The sequence below is a fragment of the Tursiops truncatus genome, chromosome 5, assembly GCF_011762595.2.
Source record: "Tursiops truncatus isolate mTurTru1 chromosome 5, mTurTru1.mat.Y, whole genome shotgun sequence".
Classification (NCBI taxonomy): Eukaryota; Metazoa; Chordata; class Mammalia; order Artiodactyla; family Delphinidae; genus Tursiops; species Tursiops truncatus.
Genome location: NC_047038.1, coordinates 54,129,585 through 54,146,892, shown reverse-complemented (window position 1 = coordinate 54,146,892; position 17,308 = coordinate 54,129,585).

The following is a 17,308-nucleotide window of genomic DNA, read 5'->3' as shown; positions in this document are numbered from 1 at the left end:
GACAGTAAAGTTGAATATTTATCAATGGATTAAATATGGTGTATGAAGGAAAGGGAGGAATTAAAATATAATTCTTGGGTTTTTGACTCATACAAGTGAGTAGATTTGGTAACATATATTAAGATGAGAAAGGCTTTTGGGAAGCTAGGATTTGTCCCATTTAAGATGGCCAATTGAAGATGCAAAGATAGATGTAGGCTGTGTAAGGTGTCGAAGTCAGGAGTAAGAATCTGGGAGATAACATTATTAAACACATAGAAAAGAATGAGATCACATAGGAAGAGAGCGCAGAGTGAAAACAGATGAGTGACAAAGTAAAATCCCTGGGATACTCTGATCTTTAAAAAAGTAGAAGTCTGTAAATAAGATTAAGAAGGAGTGTACAGTGAGGTCAGGGGGAATTCTAGAAACTGTCATTTCCCTGAAGAAAAGAATAGAAAGCATTAACAAGAAAGAAGGTCTAGTGCATCATAACTAAAGTTACTAGGAGGTGAGGTAAAAGGAAAACAGAAAATTAATCACCAGTTTGGTGACTTTAATAAGAACAATACACTGGAGTGGTCGAGACAAATACTCAAATAGAATAAGGTGGTACAAGAAAGGGGCCAACAAATGGATACAAATGAATGAGTTTAGAATACTACAGGGGGCCCAGAAAGATGGAAAGCTTGGAATAAACTTATTTTTAAAGGTTACATATTCCAATAATCTGCTCAATATGTCTTAACCTCCAGATCTTTTTCAATCATGCCATGTCTAAACCTAAAACCCAAAGTCCAGTTGTTTATTTGAAAAGATTACAAAAGATATACTATTTTTTTCTGGTATTTAGAGACTTTGGGGGCACTCTGTAGGATATTTATGTGGATACTCTGTATTTTGAGGAATTTCTCTGTAAAGTGGCCCAGAAAAAAATGGGACAGTGGGTGGGGTGTGCGAATCAAAAGACTTTCTTTTTTATTGTTATTGTCACCATTTGTGTATTTTCTTCCTCCCATGGATGAAATTAATGTATATTTACAGACCCACAGCATTCATCCTTTAAAGAGAAAGAAAATAATATAGAGAAAAAAGATATCATTGCTAGAGAAAGGTCATTGAGAAGGCAAGAGTGGAAGGAATGAAGGGTAGGTACTATTGATTGGGAACAGGTTAGCTCTTAGTAAATAAAGGGATATATCTTCCATTTTAATATTAACAGAGAATTTTTGGCAAAGGAAAAACAGCTAAGTGAGCTGAGAATGGATGTGATGAACAGAGTGGAATGTTTGAAAATGGGTTTTTTTGTGTGTGATGACAAGGTCTAGTGATGATTGAGGTAGAAATAAAACAAAATGACAACAACAACAACAAAAGACAGAAAAAATTGTTAGAGCTAAAGAGCAAAGAAACTTAGAAATCAGAGTGTTGTGTGTAACATTTACCTGCATTATGAAAGAGTCAACAATTAGAATACTGAGGAAGAAGACAATGAATCAGTCAAGCAACGGAAAAATGAGAAGGAATGGCCTGGGTGTCAGTAGCAACAGCAGAAAAGTGGAAAGATAAGTGGAAAGATCTGATTGCATATGTTTCGTAGAGCTTGAGCTTTGGAATGAGGTAGAAGGGAGAGTCTGACCAGCATTAGTGGACAAGGAGTAGATCTTCACTAACTAAGACCTCATACACATAGAGAGTGGTAGGAAAAACAGACTGCTCTTGAGAGATTTTGGGGGGAATCAGTGTTAATAGGAGACAGTCATGTTTCATTGAGAGCAAAATTAAATGGATAAAAGATTGTACTGAACAGTGCATAAATGCTGACAATTTGGGGCTGATATACTTTACTTGACAAATCTTCTCAAATTTATTAAATATATTATATTCCATTGATATAAAATACCCTCACTATTTATTAAATAAAGAAACAAATAAACTGATGTTTTTCTGATTTACTTAGTCAGTTGAGGTAAAAATAATTTCCAAAACGGTGCTAGCATAAAACAAGCTGGTAACTAGTGCAATTATCATATAACCTTACCAGTATGAAATCTGTTCTGTACATGTGATATATGGAAGTAGAATCCACACAACACAGCCATAATGCTGTAACAGTACAGGCCATTACGTAAGAAAATTTACTTATTCAGTGTTGAAAATTGGTGACTGAGCCCATTTCCAAGCCAACACAACATTCCACTCTTGCCCTCAGGAGCCCACAATCTGCTATACACCATCTTCATCTCTTTGCTCTAAATGGAAGTTGTTTTCACTCACCCTCTCCACTTCTCTTCCCATCATCTAGCAAGCCCTCTCCCATCAGGCTTTCAAACCCTCAACTCCACCAAAATGGGTTTTGCCAAGGTCACTGTAGACACCCCTGTTGCCAAATACTTTTTTCAACTCTCTTCCATAACCAGCTTGAGCTCTTATTGAGATCAGTTGACACAGATTCTAATCTTCCTGAAACAATTTCTTCCTTTGACTTCCAATACATCGTCATCTTTTACTTCAAGTTCTATATCTCTTGCTCTTACACCTTAATATCCTTTACAACTTCCTCCTTATCTCCATGAACTCAAATATAGAACTTCTTTTCACTACTTTCACTCTTCAAGTGATCTGATCTAGTGTCTCACTTTACATAGCCTAATCTTCATTCCTATATCCAATAACTTTGCAATATCTCCACATGTATATATATATATATATAAAATAAGCAGCTCCAATTTTATATTTTCCAAAAAGAGCATTTGATGCCTCAAAAAATAATTTTTGTCCTTTCCATTGTCTTACTCATTTTAGCAATTCATTTTTTTCCAGTTTCTCAGGCCAAGGAATATTTCTTGCACACTTCATATGCAATCTATCAACAACTTTTTATTGGCTATATCTACAAATTATATACACAATCTTACCATATCATCCACCCTTATCCAGCTTCTAGCCATCATGATTTCTCATTAGATTATTGCAAAAGATTTCTTATTTTTCCCCCAGTTTCTACCTTTGCTCTAGTAAAATCTATTCTTCATTCATCAGTAGTAATGATCCTTTAAAAATTAAAATGGGGCTTCCCTGGTGGCGCAGTGGTTGAGAGTCCGCCTGCCGATGCAGGGGACACGGGTTCGTGCCCCGGTCTGGGAAGATCCCACATGCCACAGAGCGGCTGGGCCCATGAGCCAAGGCCGCTGAGCCTGCGCGTCCGGAGCCTGTGCTCCACAACGGGAGAGGCCACAACAGTGAGAGGCCCGCATACCGCAAAAAAAAAAAAAAAAAAAAAAAAATTAAAATGATATCATGCCACTCATATGTTCACATACACTTGTCAGGAAGAGGGGGATTTCCCCCTCTAGTCTTTTTGAGTCTTTGTGGCTGAACTAATAATAAAATTGACACAAGGCAGGTTAACAGGAGAAAAAGAAACAAATTTTAATTCTTGCTCATGGAGGTCTCATAGATATGACCTAAAAAATGGACAAGGCAGGCAGCTTTTATATTTTTTACACACATAAAACAAACAAAACAAACAAACAAAAAGAATAATAAATTTGTGAGGAATTGACAGGACCAAAAAAAAAAAAAAAACTTAGGTTTTGGGTGGTCAATTAACGAAGAATCTAAACAGTGTTTGGGCTTGAGGTAGTAAATTAAAGAAATAACAAGGTTTGTTTATATTGGCTTCTCAGCCCAAATTCCCATCTCTGACGATAAGGGTGTCTTTCCACTTCCAGATGCAAGGAGTGTACCTTTCACATGAGAGATTTCTTTTCTGCTTTCAAGGAAACAGAAAGGAGGGTGAGCGTATTCCTCTTGTATTGGTCACTTCTTAGGTAACTTTAACTCAACATAATTAATATGCCATTGGAGCAAATTTTGGGGCAGCCAACCCACTCAATGTAAGCCAAATTCCCTACCTTGGTGAATGTGGTCTCTGCTAACTTTCTGGCTTCATCTCCTTTTATTCACACCATCCTGGCTGACTGGCAAAATTATCTCATAAGCATTCTAAGTATGTTCCTGTCACAGTACTTTTGTACCAGCTCCTTCTCTTGCTTGAGATGCTCTTTTCCTAATATAGTTGTGCCTTGCTTCTTCACATCTTTCAGATCTCTGCTCAAGTGTATCCTTTTCTTAGAGTCGTCCCTAATCATCCTTTATAAAACAGTATCCTCAAGCATTTGCTGCCCCCTTTTAATACTTTACTTTTAACACAGCATTTATTACCACCTAGAATATATTTATTTGTTTATTTTCTTCTTCCTTTATAAGGAAATTTCTGTAAAGGAGATCTTTTCTGTTTTTGTCTTTTTGTTTTTGTTTTTGCTGTACACGGGCATCTCACTGTTGTGGCCTCTCCCGCTGCGGAGCACAGGCTCCGGACGCGCAGGCTCAGTGGCCTTGGCTCACGGGCCCAGCCGCTCTGTGGCATGTGGGATCTTCCCGGACCGGGGCACGAACTCGTGTCCCCTAGCATCGGCAGGCGGACTCTCAACCACTGCGCCACCAGGGAAGCCCTGTTTCTGTTTTTGTTTTTAATGTTCCATTGCTGACTCATAGTCAGCACCTGTCAATATATATTGAATGAATAAATGAAAGGATAAATATAGAACTTTATAAAATTGTTAACTTGTTAATGGACACTGGCTCTCCAAGGGATAAAAGGCTGTATATATTTCCACCCAAGAATAAATCATTGGGCTAAGGTTTTGAAGGACATTATTTGGGAAAACCTTATAGCTACCAGATGGCAAGTGCACCTGGTAAGCAACATTCTTGACCTGTTTATTTTATTGTGGTTAAGAACACTTAATATGAGATCTATCCTTTAACAATTTTTTTGTGCAATATATTACATTGATACTAGCTATAATGCTGTACAGCAGGTCTCCAGAGTTTTCCATATTACTTAATTGAAAGTTTACACCTATTAATTAATAACTCCCCTCTTCCCCCTCTCCTCATTTCCTGGTAATCACCATTCCAGTATTTGATTTTATGAATTTGACCATTTTAGAAATCTTAATCAGTAGATGAATGGATAAAGAAAATGTGGTATATGTTTATACAGTCTTCCCTTCATATCTGGGGGAAATTGGTTCCAGGACTGCTGCAGGTACCAAACACTGAAGATGCTCAGGTCACTTATATAAAATGGTGTAGTACAGTAGGCCCTCTGTATCCTCAGGTTAGCAACCACGGATTCAAAGCGCCAATTATAGAATGGAATACCACCAGCCTTAAAAAATGGCAAGCAACTTTCTTAATTGATTGCTTACTTGGCCATCTTTCTCTGAATATGGCATATACGCATCATCATCATCACCATCTTCATCAGTTTGGGGAAATTTTGTTCAATATGTTGGTGAACACAAAAGTGAATACAGTACTTGATCCATATCACCTAAACTGAGTGATGCCACAAGAGCTCTTCTATTTTCATTAAGGCAAATGCATTACATATCTACTTTGTTACTATAATTGTATCATACAGACTGCACAACTGTGAAATTCAGGATCAGAATTTATAATATACATTCATCAAAGTTCCTATTGCATCTCATGATGTCTCACATCAAGATAAGCAAGTTGAAGTACTACACTTTATTTCCATTCAGTTAATGCTCTCATTATATAGTTACCCCCAGGATGACACATCTCAATTATAGAAGGCTTTGCATGACTAAGGTCTTCCATTAATGTAACCTCATAAATTTATAAAAAGCCAAAATAAGAGCTCTTGTTTTTCCAGTGTGTTTAATCAAACAATGAATTCATATTATTGGCTCTGAAAAAGCTTTCCTTAAAGTAATTAAAAGCAGTACTTATGTCACCCAACAGTAATTGCTGCTTATTTATTTATCGTTTTACAATTTACCTTCATTAGTTCAGAGTGACAGTGCCAATTGTAGAACGAGCATGAGGTTATTGGGATGTTATGACCATTTGAACTCACATAGTGGAGGGAAAATCTCAACAAAAAGTACACCTATGTGAATTGGATTCAGCAAGTGAACTACATCAAACAGGAAAGAAAAACACACAAATAAATTTCAACAAACACGTTTTCCTGTATCTTTAAATGGAAAAACAGAAGAAAACACTGATGTTGACATCAATACACAGGTATGTGCACCATTATATTTAAGTAACCAGTCTGAATCAATGAGGTAGAGATGTTTTATTGAAGTAACTCATGCCTTTTATTCAGAGTCATCTGATATTACCTGTATGTCTAGCTGAAAAAGAAACCTAATCAAACATCGTCTATGAGTGTGTACCTGTATCTCTATGTGTCTGTATTGTCTTTTTGGAAACTGGTGCCTTGATCTCAAATTTAAGCTTCTGCAATTGATTCAACTTGAAGTTGATTAAATTCAATCAATTTCTTCAATTATCTTCAGTAACTTAGAGATATATTTGGATATATACTTTTGTTTCAAGTCCAGATATTTTTCTAAAAGTCTACATATATATATAGATCTGAATATAAAAATACATAAAAGGTATTGACTATTGTTGTTATATTCTATCTAAATGCTAAGTGATCAGAACCATTAATTCATTCCTTAAATAAACATGCACTAAGCTTTTATTAAATTCCAGGTAATTCGATTTTGGATATTCAATAAGACTGATCAAAATAAAATCTCTACGTAACTTTTAGTGTTATATTAATAAAGTAAAAATAATAATAGTATTATTATTGTTATTAGCCATGCTGATAATTATTGCAAACTTGGTACCATGGTAAACTCATCACATGAATTAATCTCATCACATAATCTATGACACAAACTGTGACCCAATTTTGTAGATTATGAAACTGAACACCAGAGAAGTAAAGTAACTCATCCAGATCATGGCTAGTAGTTGTCAGAGCTGAGAATTGAAACCACACAGCCTGACTCTAGATCCAAATATCTTACCTATTGTATCTTGCTGTGCTTCTAACAAGAATAGATAATACACACCTCTAAAAATGTGTCACAAATACCATGATAACTATGTAAAGGGGCCAGTGTTAGAAAAGTGGGCAAAACAAGGTAAGAAGTCAAATCTACCTTCTTGACTTGAATAAAGCAAGTCAAGAGACAATTTATACAGCATAGAACCCAGAGGCTTGATCTTCAGAGATGATTAAGTGTCCATGAGATAGATAAGCTCATGGGGTAAGAACAACTTGAGCAAAAGATTCACGTATAAAGTAACCTGGCATCCTGAAGAAATTGCAGACAGTTCTATAGAGCAGAAGGTACGATGCAATGGAGGTAGAGAAGGGAAAGAGAGAAGCTTGAGAAGGAAGAAAAGGCAAAACAAACTGTCTTGTATTCTCATGCTTCCAGACTTTTGTCATACATATACTATATAATTTTAGGAAGTATCCAGAGGAATATTTTTAAATGTATGTTTATTTTAATATAACTTAAGAAAAAATTAATATAAACTGTTATTGAAGTTTGTAATATAGGTTGTGAAGCTGAAATATATATTTAAATTTAACATGATGAGTTGATTTAAAGAAAACTATCAAGTGCACCATAATGCACTGCCATGACAAAACATAAAGTTTGAAGGATCGTTTGTAAATTACATCTGTGTGTGAAATAAGGAGTTAGATCTTTATCCTATGAATAGTTAAGAATAGATTTAAAACACTTTCATGTTAAAATTTTCATCTTGAAACTATTCACTCCACAGGACCTGCATAAGTACAAGTTGAATTTAGTTACTGATGGAGCATTGACAGTTAGGTAAGGGATAAAGATCAGGGTGCATGGAGTGATTCTGGCTTGGGTAATGGGGGCTACTAGTACCAGCCGTTGAACTGCAGAACATGGGATGATAGTTGGTTTTTTTTTTTTTACGTTTGGTGGGTGCAGGTTGAATTTCAGATTCAAACATATTCAGATTGAATGCCCAAGTGCAGATACTGATGGGCTGGAAATTGAGAGAGTCACTAAGCACTTTGATAGGGAAAATGACATTGCCACTGGAATAGTTGCACGCATAAGTAAAGCACATGTCAAAATAGTATAAATATATTTCTTATTGTGAGATATCTTGTGATCAGACAATGGTTCAAGACACTTAGATTTAAATATCTAGGACACACACTAAAAATAGACTCTTGCTTTCTATGTTGAACTTATTCAATCAGAATGTGCAGGTGGTGGGCCCAGGCCTTTGCATTTTTAACAATTTTCTTAAGTAATTTATCAGCATAGCCTAGTTTGGGAACAATAATTCTTCAATAAATGCAATTCTTCTCTAGGTGCTTCCACTCCAAAGACCATCCTACCTACCATTTTATTATGTTAAAATATTATGTGAGGGCTTCCCTGGTGGCGCAGTGGTTGAGAGTCCGCCTGCCGATTCAGGGGACACGGGTTCGTGCCCCGGTCCGGGAAGATCCCACATGCCGCGAAGCGGCTGGGCCCGTGAGCCATGGCTGCTGGCCCTGGGCGTCCGGAACCTGTGCTCCGCAATGGGAGAGGCCACAACAGTGAGAGGCCCATGTGCCGCAAAAAATAAATAAATAAATAAATAAAATAATTATATATATATATATATATATATATATATATATATTATGTGAATCACAAACTAATGAAAAACAGGGGGTTGGTTTTTACTCAGTTTCAAGAATCATGATAGATGTATCTACAGGGACTAGGAAAGCAATATTCATGAGTAAAGCATGTCAGGTATAGGAGAGTTGGGTTTACATCTCTCTTCAACTAAATAGGGCAGTTGGGATTCAGCTCGAAATGACTGTTGCCTTGCTAGCATGTGGGTTCAGTGTTATAATTTTGTATAATTTTTAAATGTTTAATTGGCAACTAGTTAAAATTACAACAAAAGCAATAAAACTGGGGGCTGGTGTCAGTTTCTAGTCCATCGTTTTGAAGCTCTTGATCAAGCTCATTTTCATTATTTTCTGTGGAATAAAGAAGACTCAAAATGATGATTTAACTTAATTTTCAACACCACTATTTATATAAGCATAATTAATTTGTGAATGGATAGAAACATATAAAATGCACAATTATGCTTCTAAGAGTTAGGTTGAAGTAGGTCATTGATTACTCAGATATGTACTAATAATGTACACTTCTACTCTTTCTGTGAATGTCACCCTGGCCAGGAATCTAAAGACTGTAGAACTACTTAGTATATGATAGTGATCCCAAGTTTGGGCATTCTAAAACTATCAAATTTTCTGTTGTTAATTTATTTATTAGCTCAGTAAAGGAAAAATATCCAACTCTTTGAATTCCCCCAGATATTAAAAATAATAATTAGTATTATCATTATTATTATTACTTGTCTTTTAGCAAGACCAGGAGTATTTTGAAAGCTAATTTCTTTAAATAATGACTGAGCTACTAAACGTAATAGTATCTGACAATGAAATGCATCCATTTGGCAGGTACTTATGTAGTTTATGATAACAACTTTGGACCTCTGTGTTAAATATCTTCAATCTTTCCCTTCAAATTTATTCTCCATCCTTCTACACCTTACTCTCCTTCCCATGATGGAGATCTGTATTGCTACATTAGGTGGCCCACCTGCCTTCTGGCCAATGAAAAATTGCAGGAGATGAGGAAGAGAAACAAGAAAGAGAGGTCAGGACTTAAGGTCAGGACTTATCTCCCTAGCATCTTCCCAGAAGGCTCTACACCTCTCACAGTATTACAACTCCTCCCAGGTACCCTTTTCTTCATTACTCCTACCCGAACTGTGGTCCATGGACCCATGTTGGTGACAAGAAGCATCTGAAAACTTATATTACAGGGAAATTTTAGGTCTACTGGGTTCTAATTTTAAAAGGTGGAGCTTGCATTTTGTCTTTTTTACTTCACTTTTCTAGTAATTTATTTTTACTGTTTTACAAAAATATCAGTTTGCAAAGGATTAGAAAGTAAACAAAACACAGCAAACAAAAACATATAAAAATTTGGTTCTTCCCCCACAGATAAGGTTGCCAGATTTAGCAACTAAAAATACGGTATACTAACTAATTTTGAATTTCAGAAAAGCAATGAATAAACTGTTAACATAATCTGTCCCAAATACATGTATTTTCTCTGGCAACCCTACTACAGATTCTGTTCTGCATGATTCTCTCCTTTCAAGTTTTGACGTGTACTTCCGAGTTCCTTTGGATGTAGGGGTAGTAACAGCTCTAATGTTAAGAGCAGAGGTCTGCATAATCCCTGTAGTTTTCTCCATTATGGCCATACCTTTTTCCAAAGGTCCTTTATAAAACTCTCCTCTGATCGTCTCATTTGAGTATGGCTTTTGTTGCTTGCTGGGACATTGATTGGTACAGGTTCCATGCTAAATTCTTTCAGTTATTTCTAAATCCCAGTATTTAGTGTCCTCTGCAGCCTTTTCACTAGATTTCCCCTCCTCACAATTGCCACACTGTATACACCAATACCTTAAGAAAGAATAGAAACAGTCACTGGATGCCTAATTTGGGGAAGACAAGAGCCATTAAACTGCCAATCAACATTATCCAGATGTCTGCATCTTGTTACCTCGTTCCTCACATTCGTTCCTCCCTCTAGCTAACTGCTTTCAATACGTAGTTTACTTGCTCTCAGACTCTTGTACAACCTCTCTTAATTGCCCTAATTCACATCCTGCAACTCTGCAATGCAGAAAATGAATAAACTTGCTGTGAACCAACAGTTACTGAGTATGACACAAAATATACTCCTGTTTTCCAGTTTTAGCTTTGTGCTCCATTTCGGAATAGAGCCAAGACTTCCTCAAATGCCAATTGCTTCTCTCACCCTCACACACACACACACACCAAAATGCTAGAACTCTCAGCTTGAAATTTCTCTGCTTATCTTTTTATCAGGCAACTAGCTCAGCTATGAGCAAATTCTTATTATAGACAGTGCCTTAGGTTGAGGTGAAATCTGCTTCCTTGTAACTTCCATTACTTCTAGTTCTATATTCCTGTGTAGTAAGAATATGTGTGTCCTCTTTTAAACATGACGGTCCTTCATATCATCAACATTTAATGATGGCTAACAAAATTATGTCATTGTGTTAGAAACTAACTCTCCATTACAATATACTGCAGTGTAATGACTCATCTAACATTAAGATGTAAATTATTTAAATGTGTGTGTTTTACAAAAAACATGCAAACTTTCTTCAAGGTATAATTTTATCTACATGCAACTTAATTCTGCCTTACAATTCTAGTACTAAGTTATATAGATCCTGTAAAAATATTCTCCAAATAAGCAAATAATCATTTCCTATTTGTGAATTAAAAAATCTTCTAAAAATTAGAAGAAAATAACACCTGCAATTTGATTGAAATTCAAGTCTACCACTTATTAGCAGGGTGATCTTGAGCAAACCATTTAATTAGTTTATAATTGGTAGATACAACACTTTTATTACACTATTACTAACAGAAAGACATTTGTAATTTTGCTGGTCATGTGATCTTACATCCATGTTTCAATACTGTCTCATATATTCCAGGAAGAATCAACAGTGTGAAATATATTGTTTATTCCTTTCAGGAAGAGACCTACTGTCATATTCTCTGCTATTACTATGCATACATATGTGTACAGAATTTCAATGTATAAATATGTGATCATCTGTTAACCTCATAATAGCTTTTGTTGGGAATGTGGTTAGATCCAAGGTCACAGCATGAAAAACAACAAATGATGTTGGAGAAAGAGTGTGGACTACTTGCTTATGCTGTAATACTTCTTTGCATTTGCTTTGGTGTATATGACCATTTTATTTCAAGAAAACAAAGTCATATCAAAAACTTGAAATTGTTAAGTGTGTAACAGTTAAGGAAACAGTTCCATTTTAAAATATATTACACTGGGCTTCAATATTCTTCCTTATATCACCCTCCTGCCCCAACAACTATTTTTCTAAGGGAAAAAGGGAAAAGGAGAATTGGCCAGAAATGGAATACGGTTTAGGTCAGTAAACATGTGAACTATATATTTTTAGAATGTGCCATAATATTTTTCCAGTTTCTACTCCTTGACTGCAGCTTTGACTAAAGGAGGAAATCTTGCCCCCAAACTTGTATTGTAGCTTTTTCTCAACAGGGAATCACAAATGTAAATGTCTTAAGGACAAGAGTCTGTATTTTATTTCTGATGCTATTCCCAAGCTCTTTCAATAATTCTGGCAACTACTAGACTCATAACAATTTTTCTAATGAATATATTACTACCTTATAGCAGTTTCATTCACTATTCTCTCATTCATTCATTCATTCAACAGATTCTACTGGTTGCCTATCATGTTCAATGCACTGTTCAAGTGTATAGTTGTGCTACCCTCACCCTCCAGACTACTGTCAGGGTTCTTTCTAACATGTGAATCTCACTGTGCCCTCCTCTTATTTAAATCCCTCAGTGAATCTCTTTAACACCCACATGATACATTACATAATTTCCAAAGTACAGAAATGCTACCCTTCATCAGTTGAGGTCTGTCTTACCTATTGAGATACCTGTCTTGTTGACCCCATATTTATTCTTACTCTATTTTATAGCTGCATTAATTTGTGATTCTCCAAATATACATACTGCCTCACATCCCTGTATACTTGAGTATATATATATATATTTGTTCAACTTATCAGATTTTCTTCATGAAGTCATATTCTAATTAACATTAATAACAATTTACTGAGTTTTTTTTAACCAGACACTGTGTTAGACACTATATATAAAATGCATTACTTAATCCTTGTAACAGCCATTCAAGGAATGCAAACCTATTTCTATTTTACAGAGGAAAAACCGAGGCTCCAAAACATTAATTTACTCACAGTCTCAAATACCCTTAATGTAATTTCTATTATATTAGAAATTGCTTCCTTAACTTCTCATTTCAAAGCAGACATTGAATTAATTCCATCATATTTTCCTTCCTTTTTCATATAGTACTGCACTTGGTTTGCTAATTAGTGATCTAGGATTTTTGCCTCTATTTGGCCTCATAAAATTGGGCTATAATTTCCTTTCTTACACTGTCCTTGCCTCATTTTCATATCAAAAAAAAAAAAAAAAAACCCTGCACATGCATATATTAACCAAAATAGCCTTAACTTTCCCCTCAGCTTAACTAAAATTGAGACAGGCTTCTTCCAGACTATAGTCCCCAACCTACTTTTCTGAGAACATTTACTTTAGAAAACTTTCTACTGTAAATTCTTTCACTATTCCTTTGAAATGCAAATCTTCCCCTAACCTTTTGCCAGTTTTATAACCCAGGAATGTTTTTCTCTGGGACCTGGGGCCATCTCTTTGAAATATAATCCTAGAAGGAGATAGGGTCTTTATCTTTTAGTCTGTATATGAAGATGGGAGCATAATTTCAATAAGTGTCAATTAGCAAACATAGATGGCTTAATCACATTGATCAACCTCCCCACTACCATTCTCCAGTACTTGTTGAGCTCTATGTGGCTCCCCTATTACAGCAAGCTTGAATGAGGTCTTCCTTGCTTGTTGAACCCCATCAGTGCAATTTTTCTTTTACAATATACAGACAAACATACATATACTTAGTGTTGCTATTTTCACCTCTCCCCTTCTCTCTACCCTTGTAGTTTTATAATGTTTTAAAAATCACTCCATTTTTATATGAAATGGATCCAAGGAAGAAAGGTGTATGTCTTTTTCGTCATCTGTACTTAGAAATGTTCCTTTGTTAGATGTATTATATTTTTTAAAAAAGATTTTTCCAGGACTTCTGTTTCTACAGCAGGAAGAATATTCATATTATCTGGGTACACAGTATCACCTGGACCTGATATTAATAATTCTTTTAGGAAATAAGATTGTGAGCTTCCCTTCTTGATGTGAGTTTCAAAAGCATCATTTCTTTGTCTTCCGTTTCTCTATACTCAGCACCAGCTCATAGCCAGGCACATATCAGTGAGTACTTATGTGTTGAATGATTTAATTAACTTACAGCTTTTCCCTAGGTTACCTCCTCCATGAGGTCCCTTTCACAATTACTCCATGCACAGTTCCTTATGGGACTTGGTCCAGTGCTATGATTGGCACTTCTCCTTCCAGATCCTATAGCTGGAACTGTGTCTGTTCTTCTCATAAGATGACCTCCAGACCTGACAGTGTGTTTCTTGAGAACCAGTATTGGCTCTGTCTTCTTTATCTAGTAAAGTATATTTGTATCTCATTCCCAGAAAAAACATATGAGCTATCTTTCTGTGTCCAAGGAAGTATATGGCTGGATAAGTCCCAATTTGGGAAGGTAACTTTAAATACATAAAAAGTATTTTAATATTTAAAATAATTTTGGCTATACATTTCCACTATAACTCACTGGTTTTTCCCATGTAAATACTCTTAACGGTTGAGGTTGTTTAACATAAAGAATGCTGAGAATACTTGGGGACACTTTCTATAAAAATATTTAAGAAAATAAGCAATCACATTATGTGGAAAATTAACAGATTGTGAGAGATCAATGCCCTTGGGAGGTCCAAACCATTTTAACAAAAATTCTCATTTTCATACTAGCCTTTCTTCAAGCTATTATCCACCAAGATAATACAATGGTCTTCTAAGATACAGATAAGTTAGTGTCACTCCTCCACTTAGAAAACTCCAATGCCTCCCTTTGTTCATGAAATAACATGCAAACTCTCTTACATAGGCTTCCAGGCTGGGTCTTTGGTGCCTGCTTCAGGTCCTGGTTCATGTTCAAGATCTCAGTCTGTATCTGCCAGTAACACGGAGGCAATCTTGAACCTCTATATGACTTGGCATTCTTTGCATTGTACCCCAAAACATGAGTTTTGAATTCTATTTCCTGAAATATTTTCAATGGATATGTGATGCTTAAAGAGTTGAAAGTATTTCTCAGTAAGTTAGACTATTCCATCCTCCGTCTGGAGAGTAAAAATAATTACAGTCCATAGAAACTTTATAATATTAAAAATGCATGTGGTTTACATTGTTTTCAGGGTTAGCAGTCTAAGTTCAGTTAGAGAAGAAAGGTGTTTTTGTTTTCATTTTGATAGTTTGAAAACACTCTTCTAAAGGAGAGAATGATGTCAGTGATATTGTTTCTTTTATGTTTTAAGGACTAAAGAAAAGTCTTACTTTTATCAGACTCAAAAAGAAGTGACACTTTCTATTAAATATTTAAAAATGGTCTATGCACCTTAGGAAAGATTTGAATGATTTCTTTGTAGAAATAGCATCTACAGGGAAAATAGGAAATACATTAAACTTTAGCATTTATTGTAGTTTACTATAAGAATTTATATGACTATGAATAGCATTTAATATATAATATAGTCATACATTTTAATACATTTAAAGAACATATTCTGAAACTCTATCCTAGTGAAGTATGACACTGCTCTGAGAATAAAACTGGATCATTTTAACCCAAGCCCTAATTTTTTCTTTAGCAACAATTTAAATGGCTTTTAGGCACTCACTCAAGGAATTTTACACATTACTCTATCCATGATAAAAAATGTGTACTGTTCTCCAAGTCTGACTTTATTTCATTTCTAAGCTCCTCACCAACCATATTTTACATCACTATATTTGTCTATGTTCCTCTACCTTTTAATTTAGGTCAGAAATACAGTGCCACGCCATTCCAGACTTTGAGAGATAATTATCTCCCTCTTCTCAAAACAAACTTCTACAAAGGAGCCAAGGATTGGGTATGACAGAAACTAAAGAACAGTACTAAAGGGTTTATGGGAATGCTGACAAGACAGATCCTTGCTCTCTGCATGCAGGACATGGATGCAAGAGGCAGCAGTACCTGGTCAACATGGCAGAGAAAAGCAGAGCGCAGAGAAAAAAGCCATTGTCTCTATTTTCACTTCCTTCTCAGATTTGTTCCAATCATCACATTTTTGGAGGGGAGAGGGAACTGTTCTGAAGCTCAGAAAGAGAAATCATTATATGGCTGTGACTATGTCTCCTCCATGTAATTCAACTTTCTCAGTAAATAGCCTTGCAAAGAAATAAGTATAGATTTTCCTGATGGCAATGAGGTATTAAGAGCCATTTTGTAAGACTAAACAGGGCCATAGAAGGAGATATGGTCCCTATCTGACTTTGATACCACGACTTTAATTTTGTATTATTAATATAGAATCTGATAAACCCTAGATGCAAAACAGAGTGAAATTCCTATGTCATATTTCCTTTTGTTTTTATACCAGTAGTTTTTAAACTTGGATGTACATTTGGATCACATGAGAAGGTTTAGAAATCCTGATGTGCAAGCCTTACTATATACCACTTTAAATCAATATCTTTAAAGGTGAAAACCAGAACTCAGTATATTGTAAAGCTTCTCAGGTGATTCCAAAGTGCAGCCAAGGTTGATAAACACTGATCTAGACTATTCCTTTGAAGGTAGAGCTAAAGTTTACTTTAAATAAATATTACTATAATTATTCATGAAAACATTGTAATGTATAGAAAAAGTATCAATTTTAGTTTAAAAGTTCCCTGGATCAAATTCCATCTCTTCTGCACATATACTTTGACAAATTTAATTTTCCTCAGTGATAAAATGGAGATGAAACTACATGCCTTACAGAGAACTTGTAAGGATTATACACAATGGGTAATGGCTACAATATAATTACTGAATAAATAGCTGCTCATACATCAGAGATAATTTTGGCATATTCCGAGAAAATATCATATCTCACAGTGCACGTTTCCTCTCCTCCTACACCTTTGGCCATTCTTCTTTCTTTTGCTATCAGAAACTTGATGTTCGGTTTGGGGGGAATGATGGATAAACTTATCTCAATCTTCAATTTTTATATATGTTTTAGGTGAAGTAGATATTACCCCCATTTGTTCTCTGTCTGTGGATATGGATATGTAATTCAGACCTGGCCAAAACAGTACACAATATTCCACAAAAGCTGTTATTTGACCCAGTGTGGGCCAATGAAAGTCAGTGCCCAGATTTTTGTTCAAACTTCCAACAGTGAATTTCCTTCATGTTGGGCTTGCCAGTGCAAAGATGTAGGGCTAGACTATTGTCAGCCATCTTGCTACGAAGTCAGTTCTAACAATATGAAGGAGGGGAACTGAGAGCGGTAGAATAATGAAAGCCCCTTGATGAGGTGGCACCACAAGCTAAATAGCTAAAGAAATGAAAGCACTGCCAATATTTTTCTTTTCTTGAGTTGAGCCCACGTGCTACAACTACTGAAGCCCATGCGCCTAGAGCCCATGCACCACAACGAAGAGTAGCCCCCTTTCACCGCAACTAGAGAAAGCCTGCGCGC